We start from the raw sequence: 15,037 nt of genomic DNA on the forward strand, positions 1-15,037 counted from the left end.
CCTGTACTTGGTGGGTCCTGTGCGACCCCTGGTGGTAACGGGTCTCCGTGCAGGGAGGTTTGTGTCTGGGCTCACACTGACTTCCCCTCACTGTGTCTTTCGCACAGTAATACACGGCTGTGTCCTCAGTTGTCAGGCTGCTCAGCGATAAGTAGACTTGGCTCTTGGAGGTGTCCCTGGTGATGCTGAGCCGGGACTTAAGAGCTGGGTTATAATATGCGCTTCCACCACCACCATATATCCCCCCAACCCACTCCAGCCCCTTTCCTGGAGCCTGCCGGACCCAGGATACAGCATAGCTGCTTAATGAGAATCCAGAGACAGTGCAGGTGAGGGAGAGGGTCTGTGAGGGCTTCACCAGGCTGGGTCCCGACTCCTGCAGCTGCACCTGGGACAGGGCACCTGTGGACAGAGAGAACCACGGTGACTCATGGGCTCAGATGCAGCTTCCCCATGTGTTCACGTCTGAATCCCTGAGAAACTCACCTCTGGGAGCTGACACCAGGAAGAGGAAGAACCACAGTGGATTCATCTTCTTGCAGATGAGATTCCTGAAGCCCAGAAATTCTCTTCAAGCATGAGGAGAAACCCGAATTTAAGTGAACTGGTACTTTGTTTTTACCTTGTGACATAAGGGGATGTTTGCATATGGGAGGGACCAGTCTATAAAAATCGGAAAGTAGTGAAGGGAGGTCCCAGTCTCTGGGGCTCCACCTGAGGAGGGTGCTGACTGTGCCCTCAGAGAACTCAGCCCCCACCTGGGGGCCCCTCCCTATGCCTGGGGGTCTCTTTGTCCTGGAATGAAGTGATGCTGAAGGGCTAGTCAGGAAGTCAGCTGTGCTCAAGGATTAATGGCAGATTTGGGGAATAGACTTTAATCCCATGGAGGTATATATTTCACATAAATACCCATCACACATTCAGGGTCCTCCAAGATGTCAGACACAGACTCTTGTTTTTTCCTTTCTGCATTACCTCATGTTTATTTCCTGGATGCACAAGTACTTGAGACAAACCATACATGTAATAATGACATTGAATTCAGACAAAGTCAGGTAAAATTTAATGTTTATCATAATTCACAACGGATTTCGTGTTTCCCTTAACTTGGGTGAACATTTCTTCACCTGAAACAGTTTAAATATTATCAAGAGTTGCTCTGGAGGTGGATTTACTCTTAACAACTAAACACACCGTGTATTTTGTGGACAAGGTAGTCATCCTTGCTGAGATGGTCGTGGATCCCGGCACTGCTGACATGGCCTGTAGCCTGACCTGCCTGTTTCCTGTGCACAACTGAGTGTCTGCAGGAACACCGCGAGCTTCAGGGCCCCTTCCTTGCGGGTGGACGTTGAGGAATCCCCAGGGCTAGCAAGGTCTAGAACAGACAGCTTCTGGAAGCTCCTCAGGACTCCAACATGCTGGGCAGGTGATCTGGTCACAGTGCACAGACTCACTCCTTCTAGAAGTGTTCATTTGTAACTCTGTCACAGCCAGTGACATTGGAGCTCACGGAACACAGTTCCCACTGCACCGGGTGAGAGAACATGCATGATTCTTGGAAGTAAACCTTCACAGTGAATGGCTTGCAGAGTATGAGGCTGTCATGGTCAGAGGAAAGCCCCCACCTCAGGAAGCAGGTTCCATTGAAAAATCCACCTGAGAGCAGCTCTCCCGAGTCCCTGGGTCAGTGAGTCCTGGGACTGTGCCTGAGGTCACATCAGTAAGTGGTGCTGGAGAGCAGAGCACAGCTCCATCGCATCTCGCTGTGGGCACTGAGGATGTGGCCTCACCATCTGCATTTCAGTCTGCAAGGATGTAAACTGGGGATCACGATGGTAATGGTATGTCTGAAATTTATAGTGGGGTTGCCAGAGGTGTTGAATGTTGACCTCAGTGTCATCAGTGATGTTATCTCTCCTGGGAACCAGAAAGACCAATGTGAGTCCCCATCTCTGACTGACACCCTGTACATGTAGCCCTGGATCCACTCCTGCCCTGAGAGGTCACACCTGTGGGTCTGGGGCAGGTCAGCTCTCCCTCAGCCCAGTGATTTCATCTGTGCACTGACTGGCGTCGAGCCTGCTGTCTGTGAGAAGATATTTACTCCATACTCTTTCATGAACACAGTGCTATACTTCTTCTAGCTTTTCCAATAATATTTGCAGAGTAAATTAAATACTAAAGAATCTGCCTGCTTGAGTGTTGATAGTAGGAGAGCCAACCACAGTGATAAGGGCAAGAATCAGAGGACAAGTCTGGACCCTGTTGTCAGGACCTGAAAATTGAGCTGATACGCTGTGGGATAGGGGAGTGGAAGGGATGGCATCTAAAACCAGAACCAGGTGGGCCCATTATTCAGCAGGTGGAAGAAGGGCCTGCATTTGTACAGATGCCCCAGCATCTGACCTGCCCTTCTTGAGCTGGTGGATTAGAGGAAATCCATCCAAATTCATGTTAACATAGAAGGATATATAGCAGGTGTCTTTATGTTTCAGTGGGTGGGATGTGTTGTTAGGGTCTATTTAACCCTAGGAAAAATGTTTTAGTTCACCGGAACTAAAAAAAGTAATTTTTCCTTTGTGGAGATAATTGGGGTCCATTCAGTCTGGAGACCAGATCATATGATAATGCTGCAGGGAATATCCATTAGAGATGCCCAGTGGGTGATGGGAAATGAAGTGGGGAGACTTAAGTCATATTGCTTTGCTGGTTACCCGTGATGGTTACAGTAAGAGGGCCTGACCTTCGTGATAGGAGAGAGAAGGTCTGATGGTGGTGGGTTCATGGGGGCCACGTGGATAGGTCCTTCTGATGGTCTCTGTGTTTTCCCTTATAAAATCTTGAGAGTATAAGCTCAGAATGAGGTGTGGGCTTCAGGAACATTGAGACCGCATGGTTTAGGTCATTTTGTATCTTTTTTGGAATCACTGAGAAAGAAGAAGCAGGTGCTATACTTGGAAATCAGCGGCGTCCTGGTGTCATATTAGATTTGTTGCCTTAGATGTTACTGAATGTAGACAGATTCCCGATACTCATATTTCATCTTCTAGGTACACTTGGAATCAAGTTTCAAATGTGAGGGATGTAGATGGAACAATTATTATGAAACAACGTGGTATCTAAATTTCAAGAGGCATAAGTAAAAATTATGGAAATGTGTTACTGAAATTGTAATTGTCAAACTCTTCTCTGGGGCAAAATAAATTAAAATTAATAATAATAATTCAAGGTATTGATTTTGTTTTCAACCATTGCTAAATCCATTGAATCATTCAAGTTATAATCATTCATAAACTCAGATCCATCACGGGTAACATTTATTGTTAGGACACGGTCAACCTTACTGATGAAATCTCACTCTCTCATCAAGGATCTGTGTCTCTGTGGACACGCAGCACAGTTCTCACCAGCAACACAGGAAGGAGGGTACATTGGTACATTTCTCTTTACCAGAAGAGCATCTCTGACGAAGTCCCTCCTCTGTTTTCTCATTCCCTCCTTGTGGTATCTGAATGAGGCATTGAGTGTACTGTGACATGTTCCCACATGAAGTTCCCATGGCTTAGGAAGTGAAAGTTTAACTTCACTTTTCATTGTAATAGAAACATAACAACTAATAATTGAGAAGCAAAAAAAAATACATTTGAAATTTACCCAGAGGTAAGCTAGAGATTGGCCGAAAATATTTGCAGAAGACATATCTAGTATATCTGAATGTTATCTAATATGTACCAAGAAGTCTTAAACTCAACCATAAGAAAGAAACAAAAGGATTAAAAAATGGGCTAAAATCCTTAACAGACACCTGACCAAAAAGACAAAGAGTTCGCAAATAAGGCTGTGGGAGAACATATGTCACAGGGAAGTGGCATTCCGAACAAGGACATATCCCTGAAAACTTACCAGAGTGGATCAGATCAGGACTCTGAGAACCTTAAACACCTGCAGGATGTGAAGCAGCAGGGGGTCCATTCACAGCTGGTGGGGATGCAGAACGGGGTGCACCTTGGGAGACATTTTGCATGCTTCCTGCAATACTAAACATACTCTTATCTATGTTTCAGCAGTAGTGCTCCTTTGTACGTATGTGAAAGCCAGTAAGACTTTGGTCCAGAGAAAACCCTGCACACGATGCTTAGTTAGCTTTATTGATATCTGCCGAAATTTGGACAAAGCGACATGTCCTTTCATAGAGAATGACTAATAAACTGTGTATATCCAGACAATGGACACTGAAATCTCATACCGATTTGCAGAAATATCGAATGGTGAGATGGAAATGCAAAGTAGAGATTCCAGAAGAACACACCTGGCAAGGTGATGTCAGCAGAGTGACAGTGGCCGTGAGGACTGAGGTTCCTAAGAGGTTGTACAGCGTGAGGCTGAAGCGAAGACAACTTGGATTTGTCAGGAGGGAAATCTCCTCCTCTGCACTGTCTAGAGTTCCTGAGGCTGGACTGATAATAAAACTAGCAAAGACAGATTAACAGGAGAAAAGAAAATCATTTTAACCATAGGCATGGACGTGCCATAGAAATGGACCCAGAAGTGACCAAAGCAGGCAGCTTTTATATTTTTAGACAAAGATGCAATATTTGTGAGGAACTGGTAGAAGGAGGAAATGTATGCTTTTGGTGCTCAATTAGTGAAGAACCTAAGCAGGGTTTGGGGGTGACTAGTGCATTAAAAAAAGAACAAGGTTTGTTCATAGAAGCTTCGGGGCCTGAATTCCCCACCCCTGGTGATAAGAGTGTCCCTCTGCAAAGGAAAGCAGGGTCCGGCTGCTCGGTCCTGAAAAGCCAATAAAGAGGCAAAGTTGGTGAAAGGAAAGTTTGCTTTATTTTGGCTGCCTGCACCCGGGGGTGGGGGACAGACTTCTCTCCAGAGGTCACCCCGCACTGAGCATCTGTGGGAAAGGGAATTTATAGGCGGAAGGAGGGGCTACGGGCAGAAACGGCAGAGTCAGCTGTGACAGTCATCTTGCAGTTGGTCATGTGGTGGTCTGATCAGCCTCCTCTTGATTGTTTTAGGGAGAGTTAATCTTCAGGTCCAGGGTCGGTTTGTTCCCGTTTCTTTGAGGCCAGTTCTTGGAATTGTGGCAGCTTATGTCATGGCTACAGTCTCGTCATCATGGAGTTAACTTCTTCCTCCTGGTGGGAATTTCAGTATCTATAAGACGGCTCATGAGACATGGACAAGAATATTATCTATAGCCCTTGAGGAGGAACTAAATGTCCTTTATTTGCTTAATGACAAAACTATTACTATTTAGTCTTATTGGAGAGTTTTCCTTTCTTTCTGCATTTGCTCACTTCTCAGATTAAACTTATTCTTTGGCTAAATTTTTTCTACAGAAAAAAGGCAGGTGGAGAGCATGAGGTGAAGGACCGTTTCACTTCCACACCTAAATGGGGGAGAGCACCTTTCACATGGGAGGTTTATTTCTCGTTTCAGGGTGACTTGGAGGAAATTCAGAGTGTCCCTGTAGTAGGCTCTGTCTTACGTCACTTGGAGGCATATTTAGGGGTGGCCTACCCTGGACCCCAACACTCAGGGCCTCTTTTATTATTTTGTTTCTACATATGCACACCAAGCATGTGATGTAGGTGTCGGTTTACCTGCATCTTACAGATGTGAAGCTAAAGTGCAGCCTGGACTTGGCAGGTGATGTGCTGGAGAGCACACATCAGGACACAGCGAGGCCTCCTGTCGAGGCCTGGGCGTCTCCACCCTGGTTATGTTCGCTCCTGCAGGGGTTCCTGGACGGAGGTGGGCCTGCATAGTGAGGCTGCAGGACTCTTCCTGGAAGGAGAACTTGTGGGACTTTCCTGCATTTTAGTGCTCACGTAAGATGCTGTGGTGAAGAAAGGAGAATAGATCTGTTTTCAGCAGCTTGTGAAAATTCATGTTATTATCCACCTGACTGTAAACTTTCCCTACCAACTACATATGTGTCTATTGGTAATAGCTGTGACGATGAATATTTCACATAAAATAAACTGCGCAGTAGAACAGGATGCAGGTATGATCTAAGCGTATAGGGATTCTGTTGGGCCTGGAAGCAAGGCGCACATGTAGAAACACCCCCACCCACGTCCCTCTAACTGGCATCTTTCCCAGCGACCCCCTGAGGATCCGGGGCTGCTCAGCGCACTTATGCTTCTCATGCAAGAGGTTAGCAGCAAGTCAACAGCCAGCATCCTGGCAGGGACAGCTGGTCTACAGTAGGGCAGGGCTGAGATACCATAATGAGGAAGGAAGAGTATGTTCAACTCTTTACACATCCGCTGGGATAGTATTGAAACGGGTCTATTTAGACAAGAGTTAGACAAGGGAAAACCTGAACATATAAATTTAAGTCTCTGCCTTTCATATATGACATTGTTTCCCCTATTTCGAAAAGTCTTTCTAATTCAGAGACTGAATGTGTAACTGAAGAACCATGGATGAGTACAGAGAGGTTCCCCAGGGAAAACTGCTATATGGAGAGGAAACCCCAGACCCTTAGAGGAAAGCAGCCCTTAACTAACATCTGCACCTGCTCCTGGGGCTGAAACACACAGCAGTTGTATATCCTGAGTGCCTCCTGCATCCCCCCTCCTGTCTCCCTGCAAGGAGGTTTGTGTCTGGGCTCACACTGACTTCCCCTCACTGTGTATCTTTCGCACAGTAATACACGGCCGTGTCCTCAGATCTCAGGCTGTTCATTTGCAGATACAGCGTGTTCTTGGAGTTGTCTCTGGAGATGGTGAATCGGCCCTTCACAGAGTCTGCATAGTTTGTGTAACCACCACTACTACTAATAGCTGAGATCCACTCCAGCCCCTTCCCTGGAGCCTGGCAGACCCAGCTCATGCCATAGCTACTGAAGGTGAATCCAGAGGATACACAGGAGAGTCGCAGAGACCCCCCAGGCTGCACCAAGCCTCCCCCAGACTCCACCAGCTGCACCTCACACTGGACACCTGCAAACACAGAGACATCCTGGTCAGGAGACTGTCACCCATCCACTGATTCCCTCACTCACATCCACTCACATCCTCAGTGTCTCTTGCTCTCCATAAATTACCTTGTAAAATAGCCACAAGGACAACCCAGCTCAGGCCAAAGTCCATGGTGAGTGTTCTGTCCTGAACCCCGAATGGGAGCACGTGGGAATCCAGGGCTGGAGCTCCTCTCCCAGAGCTGCAGGGTCAGGGCTGGGGCTGCTTTATATCAGCAGAGGAAGGACCCTATTTGCATGACCTTCTAGTATATAAGAGGCTACGTCGTTGAATGTCCTCAGAAAGGGCAGGGTCTCAGAGGAGGTGTGAGAGTCTTGGATTTTGTGGTGTTGATAGCAACTGGGAAATATAACTTTCATTGTGTGATTGTTCCACAGTAAACCCTTAGGACCCATATGTGATCTCACATGTGCACTCACATCCCATCATGTAGCTGTCATTGTTACCCTCACGTTAGAGGTGTAAACTACACCCAGAGGAATGGAGGGTGTGTGTAGTGTCCAAGGAGAAACATGGGGTGACCGTTAGATGCAGCATCTGCTCCTGAGCTCTGGGCCAGGCTGCTCCCTGGAACCTACTAGAGGACAGAGTTGGAGTTTCCGGGTGAGGTTTGCAGATCCCCCTCCTGTAATGAGGTCATGATGACTTTGCTCTCTTCTCGTGTTTACCTAAAATATATGGAGGGGGTCAGCGTTGATGAGAAGTATTTTCAAGAGTCTCTTATGTTTCATTATCTTCCCTTCACTCCTTCCCTCCCAAGTCATGCATTCCTTTATTTGTAATTACTTTAATGACGTTCTTGACATGTAACAAAGCGCACACACTCAGAATGAACACTGTGATGAATACTGACGGAGGCATAAGCATTATCAGGAGAGAACAAATCAATTCCTCTCATTATTTTCAGTAGTTTCTGGGTTTCCGCCTTCCTGTCCCTTGTTATCTTCCATCCTGTCCCCTCATCACCGTTGATCTTCCCTTTTTACTGCAGGTTACTTTTCATTTTCTAGAATTTATAAAAGTGGGAACATAATATATGTTCAAAACAAAAAAATATATATATATTTATTGTTATGGCTTATTTTAGTCAGCACAAATATTTGTGAATACTCTCATGTTTTTGTGTGCATCAGGAATCCTGGTTTTAATAACAGGTTGCATTTCAAGAATGATCATAGCATGATTGGCTTATTTATTAAGCTGATGTGTGATATTGGAACTCTTTCCAGTTTCTGGTTGTTACAATAAAGCTGATACTCGTCTTGGAGACGCAGAGAGATGAGAAGCTGAGAAAATGCTTCTTATTTAGTGTTCTTAAAACAGCCTCAAAATGGGGCAAGTTGCACATTATCAAAATCTCACCAATTTATCAGATAATTATAGAACGAAGACAGCAACAAATTTAAATCTTGGAGAGAGACAAATGCTCACAGAATAACAAAGAATAAGAATGTTAATCCTGACATAGGCTGCTGAATGGATTAAAAACTACTACAAGATTAAACTAGAAATGTTTGCCTTGAGGTCGAGTGTGGTTAGGGTATAATAGTGTCCCAACGTCTCCTAAATACCTCGCCAGTGTCAGCGTGGTCCTGCTAAAGTGTGAGTCAGATGGTGTTACGTCTATACCGACACATGTGTGTCTTCCTACCTGGGACAGCCCAGGATTCCTGCCTGAGCTCTTAGGTCCTCCTGCATCCTGGGGAAGACCTTGGCCCTGGACTTGGATCTGCACTGTTTCATAGCATCTCCGCTCACAGTGTGACCTTTGTCCCCTCATCCAGTCCCACTGTGCCATATACTTACCACATATGCAATAGGATCTCAGGCGGAAATGCATAAGAATGTTCCAGGTGCTGACTGACGCACAAAACCCTGCCACAACCCCTGACAGTTTACACTGACAGCAGCTCTTTATTTTGTTCACTGTCTCTGCTTAGGGAGGGCCTGAAGGAGAAGCCCACCCTGCCCCATGCAGGGTCGCTGTGAGAGGCTCAAGTTCAGCGACAGGACCTGCTCCTGTGATGTACATTCACGTGTAAGGGAGGGTGACCCTGACTGTAGGCTGGGGCTCAGCCGGGTCTGAGGGCTGGGCCTTGTGTCCACCTCGTGTGGACATTGCTTGGGCTCTGACATCCTTTCAGCACGATGCCTGGGTCAGCTGAGTGGTCTCTGCATCAGAGCACTTCCTCCACGCAGTCACTCACACACCTAGACAGAGCTTAATGTAAGACCCCAACGTCATGCTCGTAATATTTACATAAGTGACTTGAAACTTAGAGCTCCATCATTGACTGCTCATGAATTATTGTGGTCTCTTCATTTACAATTGAGAAAAATTGGAAGCCACAAATACGTTCTTCCATAAATTAGCAGATAAACAATGAGTGATGTATCCATGCTGTGAAATTGCATTCAGCAGTCTAAATATTAAAGTATTATACCATGAAACGACTTGAGGGAATCCTAAATGCATACTGCTAATTAAAAAATCGGTCTGAAAACGTTCAGTTTCATCTATTTCACCTTTGGGAAAAGGCAAGTCTATATATAAACCAATAAGATAAGCATTTAGCAGGAATTTGGGAGAAGGTTTTTCATAAGATAAACATGGACAATATTTAAGGATAGTGAAATTCTTCTCAATGAAATTGCAGTGGTGGAATCATTGCACTATGAATTTGTCAAAATATATACAGTAATAGGAGAACCTTTTTAATATAAATATAAATTTCATTTAGAAGTTCAGAGACTGAAGAATGGAACGATGCACACTGTATAGATGATACCTAATATCATAGTGAATCTATGAATTAACATGGGTGGAGAAGGTGGGAAAGTAGGTTTTGACCTAAGTGACTTTGGAAATGAGTGGAGTCTGAAGGCTAAGTTCTAAGCCACTGCACGTAAGCACTAGAGCCTGGTGGATAACGGTATTTCCATCAGGAGTCAGGCTAAGCATTCAGTTACTACTGTGCATGTGGAATTGAACCATTAGTAGCTGGATGGCATCGGTGGAGCCAGGCTTCTCACTGTTGGATGGAACGTAACAGACAAACAAGGTGGAAAGTCTGGATTTAACCATGTGATGTTGCTCTAGGATTGGAGATGTAAGAATTGTCTCACATTTACCTTAACACAGGTCAGAAGGTGAGATACAGAGATAGTTGCAGACGTGTGTGTGTATACATGGGGTAGTGCACACAGATATATTTCCAAGGTCTTATAGCTTATAGGGTCTAGAGCCAATGCTCCCAGTAGACAGAACACCAGCATTAGCATCCTAATACCCAATCTTCTGATTCCTATTACTATTCTCCAGAAAAGGATCCGCAACTCAGCTGAGGCATGGCTAATTCTAGGGCCAGAGAAGAGAATACACATGATTATCCTGCAGATTCTTGTAGCACCAGAAAGTAAGGAAGTCTTCACACAAATGGAGGGGGGCCCGCAGAGAGGATACAGGAGACAATCTGAAAGAGCTCCCCGTGGCTGACAAGTGGTCACAATTACAGAAGCAAAGAAAATGCCTTAATATATAACCTCAACACAAGTTATGAAACAAATACCTTGATTCATACTTATATAAAGAGATTGAATAAATATATCTAATGGGGAAGGTAGGTTAAATGTCCCTTTAGGAATAACTTCAGGTACCTCATCATGGTCATCCTCCCTTCAAGAAGGTGAACTTAACCCTCCATCCCTGAAAGTGGCCTGGAGTATGGACATGGCAGAACTTATGGGTGCCCTTGTGTTACATTATGAATTTTTAGATATAATACCCCAAACATCATTTGTAATATAAATTTGTAATTTTTCTGTATCCATTAAAAATTCTGTACTAAAAACAACAATAGCAACAGAAAGAATAACTTCACTGATAAGGGAATTAGGCACAGACTTGGAGAATGTGCTTTCTAGTATCATATTCATAAGGACTTGTATCATGAATATACAGCAAATTAACAGCTCAACGATAGCAATAAATAATGAAAATAATGTACACTGTGCCAGTGATTTGAAGATACTTACACATAGAAGAGATAAATGTTTTAACAGGATTCTTCATTAAGGAAACATAAAATAACACGATGATGAAATACTGCTACTCAATTATTACAACAGTTAAAGCACAAAATAAAAAAAAATTTAAATACTGGGGATGATGTAGAGCAAAAGGCCCTCATCCGCTTGCTGGAAGGATGCCAGTGGCCGCCAATCGGAATATATTTGTCAATTTCTTAGAGAGAAAACCAGACACTCATCAAGTGATTGAGGCGTGAGCTAGAAAAATATTTACAAAAGTTTTAAAAATATTTATGTTAATGCAAATAACTTCATACGGGTTCTTGTATCATCTTTACACCTTCGAGCCTTTACCATTCCCTAAATATGGGTTATGTAGTCAGTTTTTATGGTTATTTTCCATACGACTAGGATATACTTGTTTCTGTTCCCTTTTATCTATCTCTCTGTTTTATCTAATTATTTATTATCAATGTCCACACTAGATAAAAAGGTACAGGAAACACAGCTCACATGTTACAGCCCAGCCTGTGTCCCGATATTTCCAAAGGTCCCCTGAGCAGAGAATGCCTGCAGTGCTGTATGGACATCAATTTCCGAATATCAACATGACTCATTCTATTCAAGTGAAAGGAGTTGCTTCACACAGGACTGGAGAGATTGTCAGGATGAGAGGAATTGGAAATCCATCTGATGCTGGAAAGCAGATTTAAAGTTCAACAGTAAAAATTATTTATGTCATTAAATGATTAAAAACTTGACAACTAATAACAGAAAGTAGTGACCTAACCTTCAAATAAAGGTGTCATGGAGAAATATTTCTGTGCAGCTCTTCCAAAGATAGATGGGGAAAGACAGACAAGCCTGATTCCATGAAAAAGTCTCAAGGTTAGAGACAAGGAAGTTCCCTGGAATCATTGTGGATGAGGCTTCCGGGGTGGCAATGATCCAGTGGAGAAACCACAGCTTCTGAGAGAAAATGCCTCCGTGACATCCTCTGCACCTGCCCTGAAATGGGTCCTCTTGTTTCCTGGTGACCCTGAGCGCCTCCTGGTGGTTGGAGCGGCCCCCTCAGGGAGGGTCGTGTCTGGACTCATCCTGACTTCTCACTGAACCAACTGGAACAGTAACACAGGGCTGTGTCCTAGGTCATCACGGAGCTGAGCTGCAGGGAAAACTGAATTTGTGAGGTGTCTCTGGAGGTGGAGAGTCATTTCTGGAGAGACATCTTGTATGCTGTGCTATTCCCAGAAGCAAAGCACCCCAGTCTCCTCAGCCCTTTCCCTGGGGTTGAGGGATCCAGTCCCAGCAGCCAGCACTGTTTGTGATGGAGAATCCAGAGACTGAGCGGGTAAGGGAGAGGATCTTCAATAGTCCTGGGCCCGATTCCTGCACCAGCACCTGGGACACGACACCTGGGGAAGGAGAAACAAGGAGACACCCAGTTCACAGATGTCACCCCATAACTCCACCTTCCTCAGACCCAGGAGATAGTCACAGCTGAGGGATGCCAGCAAGAGGAGGAATGACCAGAAGATTTTCATGTTCATTTTGATCAATGCTTTCACTTTCAGAGAGTTATGTCAGTGAAGATGAGAACCCTGACTCTGAGTAGCACAGGGGCTGTGCTTTCCCCTTGAGCCTGGGTGTGATGTGCAGGTGGAAGCATGTCTCCATATAAAGATGGTCCCAGCTGGTCCTTCTCTAGGGCTGTGGAGGAGGGTGCTGGCTGAGATCCAGGGTGGACACCACTTCATGTCACCTCTGAAGAATGGGTGATGTTTCTTTTCCAGTACGATACTTACATTTCCATATATGTCTATCTGCGTCTATATTATAGGTGTACTCGTTGGCTAGTGTGGCCATTACAGAATAACAGACTGGGTGGATTAAACAACAGCAATGGATTCCTCTCAGGCCTGGAGGCAAGAAGTCGAAGGTCACAGTGTCAGCAGGTTTGGGTCCTTCTCAGGCCTTTCTCCTTTGCTTGCAGATGGACGTCTTCTCACTGAATCCTCAGATGGTCTTTTCTCTGTGTGTCTGTGTGCATCCCAGGTTTACTTGTGTGTTCATTATTCCTCTTCTTAAGTGTGACAAAGACCCCTGACCACCCCTTAGCCAACAGGATCCTTGCAATTCTCTTCTCAACTACTCTTGACCTGTGGGCTTCTGTGTTTATATGTGCATGGCCAGGTTTTGTCAAGAGTCCTGCTAAGTGAGAATAATGAGAATCCCCTACCCTTGAACTCTGATCACCCGCAGTATTTGATCAAAGCCATCAAACCTCCTATCACCCACACAGTATCTGACCACCCTGGTCTCCCTTTAGCAAGAATCCTTTTGAGGCTATGTAACCAGAATCCCCTTAGCTTGTATTTCTTCTCTTAATAATTTCCAGTCCACTCCACCCCACCGCCTTCTTGGCCATAAGTCCCCACTTGCCAGGCTCTATTTGGAATTAAGGCAAGTTTCCAAGGCTGCATCCCATATGCAGCAGCGAGTTTTGTCTTCAGGTTTTGGGTGAGCTGCATATTGGAGACATGAGTATCATTTCACCGCCCATGGCCATATAACGCATGCCTGAATGAAGCTGATGTCTCATGTATATTTTCCCTAAGTCCACTCACAGCCATTTGTGCGTAGGGACACTAGACTTTCCTCAGCCCTATGCCTGGGACTACTTTAAACAATCGCCAAGAATCACAGAAATGTGAAAAGCATGGCAGTAATTTGACCCCAGAAAGTTCTCAATTACATGACGGGAGTTGAAACAAGAAAAGAGAGCATCACCTTGACTGACCTCAACTGGGAAAATGTGTGTGTGTGTGTGTGTGTGTGTGTGCGCGCGCGCATGTGTCTTGCCTGATTCAAACAACCGGCCACATTCTTAATGTCCGTGAATGACCACAAAATTGACAGTATTTATTTTGTGGTGCTCATAAAAGCTAGAAGTAGGTGAATTTGCAGATTTGGAATCTGTGAATAACGAGGATAATTGCACGTGCAGTATTGGAGCACTCTGGCGTTAGAGTCTATAACACTGCCTGCTGCAGAATTCAGAATGCTTGTGCAGGTTGCCTGAAAGCAGGACGGTGTGTCTCTTCCTTCCACATGTACAAAAACAAAACAACAATTAATACGGTTTAAAAATCTCATGTGCATTGTCAGGATATTTACACGTTTCACAAACTTCAGGCTGAAATTGAACATTATGGTGAGCTGCAGGGTTTTCTTGAGCTCCTTTGAGAAAAAGATAAAGAAATGATAAACAACCTTAACTCTTGAGTATTATATTTGTCTGTGCATATGAATATATATATACACAACTATAATAAAAATAAAAAGCAAATATGTATATGCACACAAAATTTTTTAGACACTTCATAATCCACAGCAATGAAACATTAGGATACAGAACAGAGTCTCTGGTAGAGGTCCTGGGCAGGAAGAGGAAAGCATAGGTTCTAACAAGAATTCCCTCCCAGCCCATATATGCACCTGCTGCAGGTCGCAGCCCTGTACTTGTTGGGTCCTGTGCGACCCCTGGTGGTAATGGGCATCCGTGCAGGGAGGTTTGTGTCTGGGCTCACACTGACTTCCCCTCACTGTGTCTTTCGCACAGTAATACACGGCTGTGTCCTCAGTTGTCAGGCTGCTCAGCGATAAGTAGACTTGGCTCTTGGAGGTGTCCGTGGTGATGCTGAGCCGGGACTTAAGAGTTGGGTTATAATATGTGTCTCCATCATTCCACATGATACCAACCCACTCCAGCCCCTTTCCTGGAGGCTGTCGGACCCAGGATACACTATCGCTGGTTAGTGAGAATCCAGAGACAGTGCAGGTGAGGGAGAGGGTCTGTGAGGGCTTCACCAGGCTGGGTCCCGACTCCTGCAGCTGCACCTGGGACAGGACACCTGTGGACAGAGAGAACCACGGTGACTCATGGGCTCAGATGCAGCTTCCCCAAGTGTTCACGTCTGAATCCCTGAGACACTCACCTC

General features: G+C 45.0%; 1 pseudogene; it reads right to left on the minus strand.

The window, feature by feature from the left end:
- Positions 1 to 4,052: 4,052 nt before the first annotated feature.
- LOC132594395 (immunoglobulin heavy variable 3-23-like) lies at positions 4,053 to 7,118 on the minus strand (annotated as a pseudogene).
- Positions 7,119 to 15,037: the final 7,919 nt, after the last annotated feature.

The sequence above is a fragment of the Globicephala melas genome, chromosome 2 (genome assembly GCF_963455315.2).
Source record: "Globicephala melas chromosome 2, mGloMel1.2, whole genome shotgun sequence".
NCBI lineage: Eukaryota > Metazoa > Chordata > Mammalia > Artiodactyla > Delphinidae > Globicephala > Globicephala melas.